We start from the raw sequence: 16308 nt of genomic DNA, 5'->3' as shown, positions 1-16308 counted from the left end.
AATTCCATGCTATTTCTGAAGAATAACATTCCAAGTTAGATGGATGGGCATTTGCTTTGCATTGGTGCATTTGAGTCCAAAGGATCCACAAACATATTACTATACAAAAGCACTTTTGTAAGGATTTGGGGATAAAGGACAGTGTTCACCACGGGGAGCTCCAATACCAGAGGCTATGTCTCTCTTCGACTAATTTAAAGTAAATAATGTTTCTGTTTCTCTTTCAAAATAGACAAGATTTTATCCTGGCCCAATACCTATGTAAGATGGTGCTATGTAACTACTAAGAGATCAATATTCAAGCAAAGGTATAGCCACTTTGGGAAAATGAAAATTTGTTTTAATTGCAAAACACGGACAGGATGGAATATTCTCTTTACAAAAGAAAACTTTACATTTCAGAAGGGGACACCAAAGATACAGAAACCTAGATTTTTCAAAGTTTCCAATGTCAGATATTCAGCCTCTTTCTGGCACACAGGCTGGCAAAAAACAAGTTGGTACTTAATAAACTTTTTTTTAATGACTGAGCAAATAAATGGCTTCTGTTCTGTTCTCCTCGTAACTTTTTAAAAACTTATCAGACCACAAAGTCCCCATTTTTACTTGAAAAATATAGTCAAGAAAACTAACAGGTACGTAGATGTCTGCTGAGTGGTAACAATCAAGCCAAAGATACATCTTTTTTTTTTAAATTAACAAAATTTTTGATCCTAAAAATAAGCTGCAAAATCTGTCATTGTTCGATATCTCTGATTTTATTTTATTTTTTAAAGATTTTATTTATTCATGAGAGACACACAAAGAGAGACAGAGACATAGGCAGAGGGAGAAGCAGGCTTCCTGCGGGGAGCCCAACGTGGGACTCAATCCCAGGACTCTGGGATCATGACATAAGCCAAAGGCAGACACTCAACCACTGAGCCACCCAGGCATCCTTATATCTCTGATCTTAAAAATAAGTGTCACTTTATATATAGCTTCTTCAGAAACAGTCATTATACCAATTGAAGTATACCTGCACTATTGCTGTGAGGTTCCCTGAGTCTAGAATGAGTGAGCTTTAGCCAAGGCTCATCTCGGAAATACCCAGTTTATCAGAAGTGGTTTTAACCTAATTTTCACATATAATACCTTTGATCATTGTCCTTACAAATGCTTACAGACAACTATTAAGAAACACCTGTGCAGAGGAAGGTTGGGGAGCACCTCTGTGGCTCAGCCTGTTAAGTGACCAACTCTTGATTTCAGCTCAGGTCATAATCTCAAGGGTGAGATCTGAGCACTGAGTCCAGCTCTGCACTCAACAGGGAATCTGCCTGAGACTCCCTCCCTCTCCCCCTCTCTGCTCTTTCCCCTGCTCCTTCAGGCTTGTGTGCTCTCTCTCTCTCTCTCAAATAAATAAATAAATCTTTAAAAAAAAAAAAGGAAAAACAAGAAAAAAAAAAAAAAAACCTGTGGGGAGTTTACCATTTTGAATGACCACTCTCATGGGCAGATACTACCTTCATCTTCAACCAGCTCCTGTGTGGTTGGAAGCCCCCTTCATACTCCTCTATTTGTTTTCACTCGAACTTGGTATTCTAGAATTGGTTTTCACTCCATTTTGTATCACCCAGCAGGATTCACTTCAGTGGGAGACTGAGTTATGAAACAATATATTTAAAGCATCTCATATTTGTGATTCAAAAGGAAAGAAAAGTTTTAACCTTGAGCTCTAAAAAAGTTTGCCAACAGATTTCTAGGGTCCGAGGTGAAGAATAATTTCTGTTTTGCTTCAATATGAATTGCAAAATTCAAATGATTACCCCACTGCTGGGCTCTCTGTTTCCAGAGAGAAATGAGGGAAAAGGTTGGTTTCTCTGGTTAAATCTCTAAATTGGACTCCATGGAGTCATGCTGGCAGGTGAGGGCTCTCCAGGAGTTACATCCTTTCGTCATCAAAACCTCACAAATGATTTATTTAATTGGGAAAGAGAACCACAGAAAGGCAACATATATCAACAGCTACTACTTCTGAATTCTTTTTCCATTTTTCCCTGTTGGTGAAGGAGTAAGAGGCTCTTAAAAATTCATTTTTTCTTCTTGTGTATGTGTGTGCTCATTGTGTATGTAGAGTGTGGAATCAATGTCTGGGTTAAAATAAAAATATCAGGGTATTGACTATGGCTAGTATGTATTATGGCTAATAAAATATAACTGGGCCAAATTGTTCTCAGAGAAAGTTGTGTACATTCCTAAGGGGCAAGAATATGAACCAAGTCTGTAGTCAAAAGTCCAATAAGTCTACACAACTGCAGACAGTTTCACACCCAGAATGCTAAATATGTTCAGTGAGTTAGCAGAAAACATTTTCTATGACTCTATCTTTTCAATTTGAAATTCATACCTCTACCAGATCCCAATAAAAATTGACAATTTATATTTAAAGACCATAGAACTAGTACTGATATATTTTGACTAGAAGGGAAAGTGTGCAGTTGGAAAATGAATTAACCAAAAGGGTTTGATTGCTGTCTCTAACTAAATTTGCTTCTGTATGTTTGTGCTAATATCCCACTATCTCTGCCAGAATGAAATTCTCCTCAAGCTACACCCCCAGGATATTCACCACCTATGGACCTAAGATTCTCTTCCTCCTTCTTTCTCTCCACCTTCCCACCAGATTTTCCTCCTTATGCCTCTCCCACAATAGATGTGCTCTTCTCCTAACCAAAACAAGGAGAATTTTCTTTTATTTCTCCCACCGATTCATTGAATAACTATCCTCCTTTCCTGCCTTCATCTTACCAATGTCTTTAGTCATCAAATTCCCACCAAATGTATTAGTGTTTTTCTCTGAGTGTACCTTACTGAGAAAGATCTGTTCACATCATTACCAAAACTATCCTGATTTCCCGTAACTACAAACCTCGCCTTTTAGAAAGTGACCAACATTCCATAATGCTAATTCAAACAGCTAATGCAATATATCTGGTTCATGGATGGCAGTCAATAAATACTTGCTGACCAGTCACTCAGATCTAAATCAAAAGATGGGAAAAACTATTTGCAAGTAGAATGTGGCTAGGAAGGAAGGACCCTAAAATATTCTGCTAAAGACAGTATTTAAGCTTAGCTTTTCAGTTGGAACAGCTGAAGAGATTCCTATTGTCATTCTATTTTGATTTCTTGAGGTTAAAATTTTAAGGTATATTTGTTAAACTTCTAGCAATTTCTCTACTGCCTAATGTTGTATATGGGATGGGTGTGGGGGAGGATCCCTCAAAGATGTTGGCAAAGATGAGTAAAAAGCCTGAGAATAAATGCATCCAAGGCAATTATGATACTGAGCCAAAAGAATAAAATTTTAAATTCTGCTATCCCTAATTCATCAGTGAAACTTGACAACCAAAGATTCCTAGAATTTAGAGCTGAAAGGCTTCATCAATTATTTGCTCAAACAATTCCCATTTTGCAGATTCGAGACCCAGAGGGATTAAGGGAATTTGTGAAAAGACAGAATGAAGGACTGGCAGAACCAAGCAAAAAATCTAGATCTCTACTCACTTTTTCTCCTCTCCTCCTCCTGTAAATTGGATATAATATTACTCTTCTAATCTACCAGGATGCCGTGAGAATGATAGGATAAAAAATATATGTGCTAGATGCAAAAGAACTTCTTCGCAAAGACTATCATAAGGAATAGAACAATATTGAATTTTTTTTGTCTGTTACATTTATATGATTTTTAAATTGCATAATCTCTACTCTTCTGGCCACAAGGCCTTTATTCAATGTGGTAATTACGTGTTCCTACAAAGTAAGTCAAAGATCTCCATTTGCTCATTCATTTAAAAAGCTCTTCTTCCCAAATTTGACATGTAAGCAAATAGCCAACAGCTACTCCTACAAGCCTCTCAGAACCATGCAAACTTCTCAACAGGCCCCTAAGAGTTTTTTGTTTCTTTTTTAAAGACACAGACCCTTTTCCTGTCTAATTCACGGGACTCCTATAGCATTATCTTGCACACCTCTGTCATTTTTCCTTTCTCATTGTTACAAATGGAGACAAGAACTGTAAGCAGCATTACAGGAATTTCCTCCAGGTTACTGTATATTCAATACTTCTATTTAAACTTCTCATTTTGTCTGCTATCTTTGTTTTTGGTCCCTCCTCTCACTCCCACCACCCTGTTGCTAAACCTGGTATCAAATAGACGAGTTTTGTATTCTGGAGCTGGGAGTATGCCGTTTTCTCTTGACTTAGGGATGGTTCTTTTAACATTTTTAAATAAAACTTAATAAGCTTTAATGGCATTAGTTCTGCCCTCCTTTTAGCCAAGTCTTCATGACATGATGTACTGCCACGCAGTCCCTGTGTTCTTTCTCTGCATCCTGGGTTAATGTCTATCTCATTTTGGCATTCAAAGGGCCACTGTTAGGTTTCCTCCTCCTGCCTAAAATGTTAAGGACAAATAATAAAACACCTTGAATCTTGAGCACAAGACAGACTCTGTCTATTGAGGAAGCAAATTTTCCAAACAAACTAGTCCGTGAGTTTCTTTTTCAAGCTACTCTAAAGTTGGGGGGCATTATAGTTCATAATTTCCCACTGCACACACTAAGTGTTGGGTTCGGGTTTGTTTTTGTTTCAGTACAACAATAGCTTCTAATCTGGGGGACCGGAATGGCATTTTTGAAAGCCCATGTCTCCCTCCCTCTTTCCAATGTTTTATTTCGGCTTTAAGACACCCTTCCTGTACTTTGCCAACTTCTGGATTTAGAAAACTCAGTACGACGGAAACTGATTTCAATAGAAACTGCATCTCTGTAACTGTGGGAAGGACCTCATCCTTCTCTTGAGGTAGCAAAATTCTCTTCCCTTTTACTGATATGTATGTGTATCTTTCCCCTGATGTTCACTTCTCTGCAAGCAAAAAATAAATCTCCCAAGCAGGACATCTCTGTCATTTCATTGGGAATCAAAGCAGATCCAGTGTTAAAGCTTTGCCATTGTCAGAACCACCACTTCTCTAGGTCCGAACTTTGGGCTCATCATTATTTCTAGATATTTCCATCTTAGAGCCTGCTAACCAGTGTGTGTGTATGTGCCCATGCACTTATGTGTTTGTATACATAGATATGTAGTCATACATGTATAGGCACATATATACTTTTGTATACTTCATACATACATCTGTATGTGTGTATGTTCATGTGTATGCCTGTGCACACTATACACACAAACAGTAATTAGCTACTCTTGGCTTATTAAATTCTCCTTGGCAATACCTTGGATATTCAACTGTTTCTAACTCCACAGCTTTCCAATTCCTATGGACTAGGAATCTTTTTTGAGATTTCATTTTTCATTCTTCTCATCCCATTGAAACACAAATGAAGCAAAGGTCAATCAATACTGGCTATATATGTATATATATTTATAACTCACGCATATATATGTAATATATTTATATATATAATATATACTTATTTATTTCCAGCTGGTTATTGTTCAGCCAAAAGCTCCCCTTGTTCCATGCATATAGTCAACATAGCCTATACTGATTTTATCCACATTCATTTATGTTGTGATTACACAACATACCAGAGAATATGATCTTATGAAAATCTTTCCTCTGATTTTATTCCTACACATACACATTTACAGTTATTCTGTAAGTTTCATAATCTGTTCAATAATATTTCCTCCTTTCACCCAAATACCAGCTAATGCAGCATGAATGATAAAATATTATTTACCCATTTCACAGGTAAGAAGGATAAAAGGAAGTAGAAGGACCTACAAACCACTTGGAACTTGGCCAGGGTCAACATCTGTTTCTTTTGTGCATAAGCAAGCTCCAAAAATCCCTATTCTGATCAGACGTTATGATCTGACTTTTCCATATAAGATGCTTTACAACAACAAAAAAAATTGGTGCACTCAATTTCTATTCTTTATTATCTTTGATTTCAAGCCATAATGATTTTGCTTCCTCAACAATTTTTCCAAGGTCCCCTTTTACCTCGATTTTTTTTTCTAACCCTTACTTTATACATAAGGTTATTCCTTTGGTTTTATTTCCACCAGCCTGACACTTTCCTTCTTTGCTGATCTTTTCTAAATAGTTTATGTCCCACAATATCTATTCTTCTCCCCCCACACACCATTCATTTTCATTACTCTTCCATGATTTGACTATACCCATCATTTCTGAAATAGAGAATGCCTGAACTTCTTTGAAAATCCACATGTCAAAATGTAATAAAAATGTTTTCATTGCTACATTGTTTTAAGAGAAATGAATGGCCTGCTCGACCACCAATTCCAAATTTATATTCAATTTTAGGAATATATATTATTAAGCCTTTTTCTCTTTCCCTGGTTATAAAAGACTCGAGTCGACTCTGTGGTCTTGCATGGCTGGGATTAAGAGTTAAGGCATTCCTTATAAATCAGTGTAATCTTTACAACAGGACATTGCTATATTGAGAATTCCTCCCTGTATTGTGCATTTTCAATTATGTTACATGTTTCTACTTAGTAAGCCAGCTTAATTCTACGCTGTGTCACAATATTAGAACATGTCCAGGTTGGAAAAGGGAGCAATCTTACTTCTCTTGTAAGTTGTTTAGCCTTTGGCACTTATAAATCCCCCCAAAACACTGGGGAAATCCCTTTTCCTTGCTTTTAATATGTCTTTAGATTTATTACTTGAAGAATCTGCTCACTTAATCCTTTGCTGAGGCCAAGCCTGCCTCGTCAACATTCTAATAAAGGTTCGACAAAGAAAACAAAAATCACAAAATCAGGTGTTCAAAGAATGCTTCAGACTTAAAATGAATTTCCAAGTATATTCTCCACAAGAAAGACAAGAATAGGCAGGAGGCTTTAAATTACTCTGCATAAATCCAGCCCCATTTATCTTGGGCTTTATTCCTAGACAGTTCAGCCAGGGCAGGCAGCAGGACAGAGTCCGAAAGGCCCTTCAGGGACCAAATTACTGCCTCAAAATGGGGCTTGTGTTCCAGGTGGAGGACAATATTACCCGAGAAATGTTGCAGAGATACGGTGTGCTTCAAAGAGCTCTATTAAAACATTTGAAATGATCGAAGCTTATGTCATTGAAAAAAGGGAGGAATTGAGAAGCTTGATTTAAAATGTATTTTAAGCCAAAAAAACTAAAGGTCCTGTGAATGACCAAAGGAAAAAGGTCACTAATAAAAAAATTAACCTGCTATCTAAAATGCAACATCCAAGTTCCTGGCAAAAGTGGCAGGGTTCTCAGAGTATTTATTGCATAAAGAAATAATTTAAATCTCCCCATACAATTCTGATGCAAAAAAAAACCATAATGCTGGGAGAATAGATGTATCTGATTTCTGTTGTTTTTCAAGCTTCAGTTAGGGAAAGCGGATTTAAATTTTTTCTTTGGTTCCTGAAAATCATCTGTATTCACAAACATAAGAAAATATAGGATAGAGGGCAGAGACATGAAGAGTAAAATTTTCCTGCTACCTACATGTGTCTTTATCCTTTTCAGGTATACTTCTTTCTCCCCTTTCTTGCTCATACTTCTTGAAACCATCCTGAGTTAAGTCGAGAGGCAGATTATTCTCCATGACACTAAGAAGGTCCCAAGACAGAAGCATTAGCCCCTCCCTGTCTATAGTTATGTGTGGCATCTAGAGAGTGACCCATCCTTTAAAGTCCAAACTCAACATCACCTCCTCCATGGTATTACTGACAGAATTAGTTGTTCTTTCAACATCATAGAGGAGAGCAGAGAGTGTGGTAGGAAGAACACGGGCATTCAGCCCATTTACTGTGTCAGAGGGGCAGGTCATCTAACTTCCCTGAATTTTCATTCCTTCGCGTAAGATAGAGCTCACACCTGTGCTATCAATCTCAATACACTTGTCTGCAATCACATGGGCTAATGTACACACAAAAGCATTATAAAGTACAAATTCCTCCACATCTCTAAGTCCCTTATCTGCACCCTATATGGAATCAGGTATGTTTCACAATTCAGAATTTTTCAGATTTTAGAAAGATCATATGGCACACATCCCACACATACTGCATATTAGGTAGCACTCCATCAGTGAAGTGTATGAATATGAACATTAAATGGAATAAGCAAAGATCATGATGAATACCAAAATCTATTTCAATCTATAAGAATCTTGTCCAAATTCTCTCATTTGACAACTGAAGAGAATGGATTATCATTTTTATTTATAGGACTCTAATCATCAGCAATAAGTCAGATGCCAGTAGGAAATGTTGGTCATCAACATTATTCACTAAGCACTCATTATGAGCAAAATACTCTGCACAGCAGTTTGAATGTATTCAAAAGAGGTAAAAAATAATATTTGGGACTATTTATAATAATAAATTAATAATAACCTCAGTTAACATTTACTGAGCGCTTCCTATAGACTCTATGTATTGTAAATGCATTATCTCATTTAACACTCACAACAATCCCGAGTATTATGCCCAATCTGCAGATGGGAAGAATTGAGGCTTAAAAAAGGGAAGTCACCTGCCCAGGTCAGGTACTAAAGATGCTGCTGTCATTCTCATGGGGGACCATCAATAAGTAAGATACTTCCTGAGAGGATAAGAGTAAGCAATTTGAATAGGTAGGAGTGACCTAGCCAAGGGCGATTCTGAAGTCTACTAGTTTGAACTACCCAACCTATAACCTGGATCCCTTGAGACAGAGGTGGAAACCTCTCCCAATCTGTAAATGTATCTGAAGTTTGAGTTCCCAACCAGCTGTTGACATGTAACTTCCAAGTCCTAAAAATAAAACTCCTGAGATCAGCCACATTATACATTTGGAACTATTAAGACATACAAACATTTCTTCTTCTGACATTCATTCTTGATGCAGAAAAAAAGAGACAAAGAGAGAGAAAGGCAAAGAAGACGAGGAGTTCCAAAGAAGATGGGAAAGAAGAGAGAAATTCAAATTATTCTACACAACAGACAACAAGTAAAAAAAAAAAAAATCAAGGGCAAAGGCAAGTTGAACAAGGAAATATCCATTAGACCCAAAGACAATGAAAGAAACAATAATAATATGAATCGTTTATCCTTCACTGAAGGCAAGTTCCAAATCACTTACAATCAAAATAAAATACTCCTCAATCACTTGATGATAAATAGCTTTCGAGGACCATGGTATCATCTTCTATGGAGATCAGATCACAGACTATTCATTTATCGACTGTTCAGTACTATTTGCTACATTGGTGTTAAGAAGGTTCGGCTTTTTTCTTTATCAATTGCAGATTAGACAGCACATATCCAGAGGACAGGAGCTCTGCCCCATATTTAATTGTATCCTCTTAGTCTTTATATACATCTCATTCAATAGTAATAGTTATAGCTACAATTTCTGAGGACTCATAATGCCCCATGTGTTGGTTGTTTTTCAGAATTCTCTCATCAATTCTTGTTTTCAGGGAGTATTATCACCACAGTCTCCTGATGAAGAAACCAAAACTTAAGAAGCTTGAATAGTTTGCTCAAGATCATACAGCAAAGCGCCAGAAGCTGAGACTTAACTCTGTGATTTAAAATTTCTTGCTCTTCCAATGTCATGTATATGTGTTGTACACATTGATACATATACAGTATGTTCACATGGGTAGTTGCTTTGTTTTCCATAATCTCGGCATCTTCCTTCATTACTCCATCAAAATTATCTCTGTAACCAAAATGACTCTAATATGCTTTAAAAAAATCTCTTGTAGAAAAAAAATTCCAAAGGCTTTTCACTTTTGATAACTGATTTCTCTCCTTGAGAGATCCGGAGAAACCTGGATGTCTCTGCCTCTACCCAACCTATCTAGACAGCTCAACTAGAGTTTCAGAGATGTGTCAAGGTCATACAACAAAGCAGTAATGGAGGTAGGGTTAGAATGTGGGCCTCTTGACTATAGCCCGAGGCACATTTAACTCAAGAATCATTTTGAGAAGTCAGTTTGTAAATACTAAGGGTCTATTAGCCACTCAGTACTACTGTGAGACAACTAAAATTGTTCTTGTGCTTATCTAGTCCAAAAAAAAGAGCTAATATACATATGAAATTAATAAAGGAACTGCTCAAGTTGATGATGCTAATCACATGCAACAAAATTTCAGAAGAACCCCCATCCAATGTTGGAAAGAGCACTGGCCTAGAGCCACAAGACTTAGCTTCAAGTTCAAGTTCTGCCATGGTCTCCATGGGTATTTTGGCCAAGTCACTTTCATTTTCCTCTTACAAGATGATTAGCTTGGGAAAGAAGAATGATGTCGTGTCTCAACCAGTGAATAGTGGTGTGAGCTTCAGCAGTGGAACATGCGGATATTAATAGTACCTCTACTGGAAAGCAGTGAGGAAAAAATGAGACAACTCACAAAAGGCGACAGACATGGTGTCTACAGTGATTGACAAACACTACCTGTTACTATTTGTGATTTTAAGGTTATTGTCAATTCTGAAACTATATGAAAGGGAATATTTTGTCAGAGTTCAGTTCCCCAGAAGACTTTCTTCTCTTGCTATTTAAGGGACGAATTTTAAGTCTACCCTTGGTCTTTGAAATTAAAAGAAAGTATCAAAAATGGTCTTATTACATCTCATGTATGTAATCAGCTACCGAACACCAGAGACTTTCACCTTGGGTCTGAATAGCCCCTGTTTTTTTTTTATATCTCTAGGTGCTCTCCTTTTACCGATATTTGCATCGGCAACTGTTCCACATCATTACTAAACATTTGACATCAGACTTCAGAATTTCTGACGCTGGCAGAAGAGTTCTTGCCTCTCACTATACTTTTTCAGAAATTACTCATTGTAGGCAAATGTACCCAAGTCCTTGGAGCATATGAGATGAATCACCAACCAAAATCAGAAGTTCTTTCTACCACTGAGCCTTGAGGTACTTACACTTATCTCACAAAAGGATGTTTCTTTAAATTTTTAAAGGGTAGCTTTTATTCTTTTTCAAACTACTCATATCAGAGGTCCTTCCAACTGGAATATGTGCCAGCCTTAAAAGTATAGAATACAATGCTGGATATAAATTGACATCACATTTTCATTCTCCTCACTTCTGTTATTTTCAAAACCTCAGACTTTCCATTGGTCGTACTGTATTCGGTGGCGCTGTCATCCGTGCATTGAGCAGTGGATTATCTTTTTTTTTTTTTTGCTTCTCAAGAACCACAGTTGCAGAAGCAACTCTAAAGGGCAGATGTTGCTACACACTGTAAAAGTGAAGCTCTATATTTTTTTAAGATTTTATTTATTTATTTATGAAAGACATACAGAGGCGGAGACATGGGCAGAGAGGGAAACAGGCTCCCTGTGGGGAGCCCAATGGGGGACTCTATCCCAGGACCCTGGGATCATGACCCTGAGCTGAGCAGATGCTCAACCACTGAGCCATACAGGTGCCCCAACAGTGAAGCTTTAGAAGTAACCCACATCTCAAGGCATAGAGAGACTGTCTGAGATGGTGATCCTAGCAGCTCTGCAAAAAGAAGTCTTGAGAGGAAGCTTAAAACGGCCACCCTCCACTGCAATGCCCCAACCTGCTCCCAGTAAACAGTGACAACAAGGTTTCAGCTCACAATGCCCCAGTCTTTCTCCTACTGGCAGCCTAAGATTTTAGATTTAAAGCATTCTCCCAATATTGCTGAATATGGATATAACCTCTCAATTCCTGAGTTAAACAATCATGTATCTGGATAATTATATGCGATTAAAAATTATGTGTTAAACTATTCCAACAGGTGCCTCTTTAAAATTAAACAATTTCTGTCTTGCATATACCCCCCAAAATACTGCAACTCTTGGGAAGGTAAATCACATATACTAAAATAAAAATATAATACACAACATGTTCTGGCACTTAAAACATGTCTCAGCTCAAGCTGTCCTAGATGCTTATGGATTTAACGTAAAACACATATGAAAGGGTAAGAGATAATCCTACTGTATTTACCATGTTATTTGTAAGTCTGTCTGTCAGGGAGCAATTTTGAAGCAGAAAGACATTCCTGAATGGTGGGAATCACATGAAGCAATAATCTCATCTGGAATTTAATAGTCCTTTTTGTGTGTGTGATTTTGATCATTTTCCTTTTATGAGAACCGTATGCACAGACTTTTGATTGCTTCTGCAATGGAAAAAGAAGAGAATGTCCTCCTGAATCCCAATGATCTACTTTGGCCAAAATCAGATACCAAAGCTGTTAATAGGAAGAACACTTGCAATCCGGGAAATCCTATAATGTAATGACCAAGGTAGTTGGTTAGAAACTCCAAACACTCCCAAGTTGACAGAGACAGCAGTTCCCATTGGCAACTACACAGCTAAGTCCCTTCACCCATTCTATTTACACCAAAGAATGAGAAAGAGATATTTAATGGCATAATTTTCTATACGTTCTGGGTGGTCAGAGCCATGTGTTTTAGGATGGCTTTTTCCATGAAGAAGGTGCGGTTTTGTGGGCAAACTTTTTAATCCCCTTCCCCACGCCCCCTGGGCCATGTCACACAATTAAAAACTGTGGGTGGGAGAAGATGGATTGCTCATTGCCCTCCCACTCTGTGCTCCTTCTTTTGGATGGCATCATCGGACCCAGATGACAAGCCAGGAGGCGAGAGGCTTCCAGCAGCAGCATCTGGCCCTCTGGCAGATGGTCAGGCCCTCGGGTTCCCGGCTTGGGCTCCCTCCAGATGTGGCTCATGCTTCTTCTGTTTGTGAGCTTCCTCCTTCCTCTGCAGGGCATTTTTCACACAGAGTCATTTTGGACCAGAAGAACTGGCAGGTTCTTATCTAAGAAGAGGATCTTATGTTTTTTCACTCTGGGGTTATATTTTACACAAAGATAATTGGATCCAAAGGCATATATGAAGGTAGTATCAGAGCCATCTCCCTAGACCTCTGTGGTGCTAGGCAGAGGGGTGGGGGTATACAAACAAATCACAGTGTCCTTACTCCTCTATCATTTTCTACTCCGACCTTTTCTTTCCTAATGAAATCCCATTTTAGTTAACACGAAGGGCAGCTGAGAAGAGAAAAACAATGAGAAATGGATTGTCTGTCACCTGGGATGAGGAAGAGCTCTCTGGGTGGTTCGGATTTGGTGATGACATAAGCCCTGGGCCTGGACATTGTTAGCATATATACAGCCATTAGTTTTTTCCAACAAGGCAGCTATCTCCTGTTCCTCACCTCCCATACCTACCCCTTGATTGACTCCCCAGTTGTGCCTTAGCAGGAAGGGCCCCCTGAAGCAGAGCTCTAAGGTGACCGCCCCCAAGCTTTGGTGATTATAACAATAACCACAAAAATATCACCTTCAGCAGCAACTGTCATTTATTTGCCACTAGGTACCATGCTAGGTACTTAACATGTCTCAATTAATCTAATCTTCACATCATCCCAATGAATCTACCTACCCTACAGGGGAGTAAAGTAAAATTGAGAGAAGTTAAATATGGCCCCACAAGTCCTAAGTAGTAGACCTAGGATTTGAACCACGGTCTATCTGATCCCAAAGCCTGTATTCTCTTCATTCTGCCACAACACCTCCCCAGTTGCTACTTACGATATATCAGAAAGATAATAAGAGATACCCTCATCTTTAAGTTAGATAATAGAAAATTATAGAAAGATTTTTTGCACTAGAAAGAATCTTAAAGATCATCCAAAACAACCATACAGATGATGCTAGGAGTATCCCTCAGATTCTGCTTACGGTCCTCCTTTAATGACATAGTGCCCTCAAGGCAATCTGGGCTCTTACGCAACGGAATCAGGAATGTCTTAATTAATCAGAACTGAATTCGACTTCCTTGTTAGCTCCCACGACTTGGTTGTGGATCCTGCCTGCCCTTAGTAACATTGGAATAAGTCTTTCTCCTGTACAACTCATTGGACATCGGGGCATCGCACCCACACTTTTCTCCACTGGGTTGACTACAGGATAAATACTGCTAGTTCTTATTCCTCATATTCACCTAGCACTACCATTACCATCAGAAAAATTACCTTGATTACTTATTTAACTTCCTTATTATCTATCTGCCTCCAGTAGGATTTAAGCCCATGAGAGCAGGGATATTGTTTGTCTTATTCATGGCTACACCCCCAGCTGCTACCCAGTAGGTAGTCAACAACAAATGGGAACTACATCTGTGTATTCCGGCCCAAGTGAATTCATGCATTCATTCAACTGTTTGTTCATCCATTCATTCATGCAACATCCAGCATTTAGTAAGCACATCTACCAGTTATATGCCAGGAAAAGTGTTAAGCGATAAATTCAGTCAGTCAGTGAGCATTTACCATAATAATAATTATTATAGCTAACATTTGTTAGGAGTTTACCAAGGCATATATTAGGTATTTTAGTTAGGTTTATGATTTAAGTATCCTTTTGACCCTCTTTGTAGAGATACGAAAACAGAGGTTTAGAGAGATAGTAACTTCCCCAGGTTTATATTAACAACCAGTAGTAAAGAAGAGACTTGAAACCAAGTTTTCTGATTATAAAACTGACACTCCGGGGATCCCTGGGTGGCGCAGCGGTTTAGCGCCTGCCTTTGGCCCAGGGCACGATCCTGGAGACCCAGGATCGAATCCCATGTCGGGCTCCCGGTGCATGGAGCCTGCTCCTCTCCCTCTGCCTGTGTCTCTGCCGCTCTCTCTCTCTCTGACTATCATAAATAAATTTTAAAAAAAAACTGACACTCCGACCCCAACAGTACACTACCCTCCATTTGCTAATAGTAAGGAGTGTCTGTCTCTGTGTTATTTTATTGCTATAGAAAAGGAGAGGAAATTCATTGGAGGCTAAAAGAAGGATTCACAAATTAAAAAGACAACCATACAAAGCAATCAAAACTCTATCTCTAAAATAATTACAGATCAACTACAAAGCAAGGGTATTGATGGAACCCTATTCCCAAATCCTAAACTGACTTGAGTAATGAAATGGTCAGAGTAGCGAGAAGGCAGAAAGGTTTCTTGTTGGAGAAGAACAGATTTTAGCACAGTTTCCAGTGAGACACAATTGTTTACAGAGAAGACTTGTTCAGGGTTCCAAATGGGGAGCAGTCTGACCCAAAACCCAGAGATGGGAAACGTTCTATGAGATGGTAGTGAGAGACTTTGTTGGGCTAGAGTGAAAGAGGGAAAAAGAGAAAAGGGAAAAACCAGGACATTTAGAATGCACAGAAGACATTTTCCTGAAACAAAGTAGATCTGGTAAGTTCAAAGAGCTGAGCTCTTTAGGTAATGAAAGTTCAGAGGACAAATGAGTGCCACCATTAGGTTGAGACCCTGGGATGAAGAGCCTTGGCTGTCAGTGAGAGGAGAGTCCCTTCGGTGAGGAAGCCTGTCATGGGGGATTGTGATTATAATCCACAAAACTCCCCTTCGCCAGGTCAGCTCATTCATTTATAAATAAGAAGATTACTCACTGCCTACATGCATAAACAGCTTTCTGCATCATCCTGGGGGTATTTTCCCTACACCTTTGCTGCGTGTCTCTTTTCTCTTTTCCTCTTCAAGCGCTCAGTGTGTCCAGGTCACGAGGAGTTTCTCCTACAAACCAGCATCAAATAACTGTTCCAAGTCAAGCCAGCCATGGCCTCCCTCACTGGCTTCTCCAAAGGGCAGTCCCTTCATTAGGGGGTGTGGAAGGCGCTGGCAGTAGGGGGCCTTCATGCTCTGTCCTCCCTGTCATGAGGCTGGCAGACAACAGGCAGGACTATTATCTCCAGGTCAGAAGGTGGATATCTCTCTCTCTCTCTCCCTTTCTCTCTCTCTTTTTCACTTAAAATAAATGCAGTCTGCTAACTTTCCAGCCATTAGTGGTGGCTGATTAATTTTCAAAGTGAGTTCAGTTTTAAGCCACTTTTCTACAAACAGACACTTTATTGAGTCAAAGAGTCAAGAAGGGATTGTTTTTTAATTGTATCTGATCCAAAGACAATCAGCAGCTTCACAATCTCACCTCTCTGTATCCTCTGATTAATAATAAGCACCATTCCCCAACTGTGTTGACAGAGCATTTCATAATTTTCTATGCTCTTCTGTGCTTGCTCCTGGTGTAATCCTTCCCCATTCCTTGGGAGGTAAATGGGCAAGTAATATTATCTCCACTTGCTAAGGTCAGACATGGGAGCTCACAGTGTCAGATGAAGGTCCCAGTCTCACACCAAGAGGGCAACTGCAAACCCAAAACCAACTTGCTGACCCCATTCCATTTTACTTCCTTTTGGGTCACACTGGCAAATT

The 16308-nt window shown here is 38.9% G+C and overlaps 1 protein-coding gene across 14 annotated transcripts in view; it reads right to left on the bottom strand.

Moving 5' to 3' along the window:
* The window catches only part of EBF1 (EBF transcription factor 1), a 392209-nt gene that overhangs the window by 181869 nt on the left and 194032 nt on the right, over window positions 1-16308 (bottom strand). The gene's annotated exons all lie outside the window — the stretch shown is intronic.

This window comes from Canis aureus, chromosome 4 (assembly GCF_053574225.1).
Source record: "Canis aureus isolate CA01 chromosome 4, VMU_Caureus_v.1.0, whole genome shotgun sequence".
Taxonomy (NCBI): Eukaryota; Metazoa; Chordata; class Mammalia; order Carnivora; family Canidae; genus Canis; species Canis aureus.
This window is presented reverse-complemented; position numbering and strand designations above follow the sequence as displayed.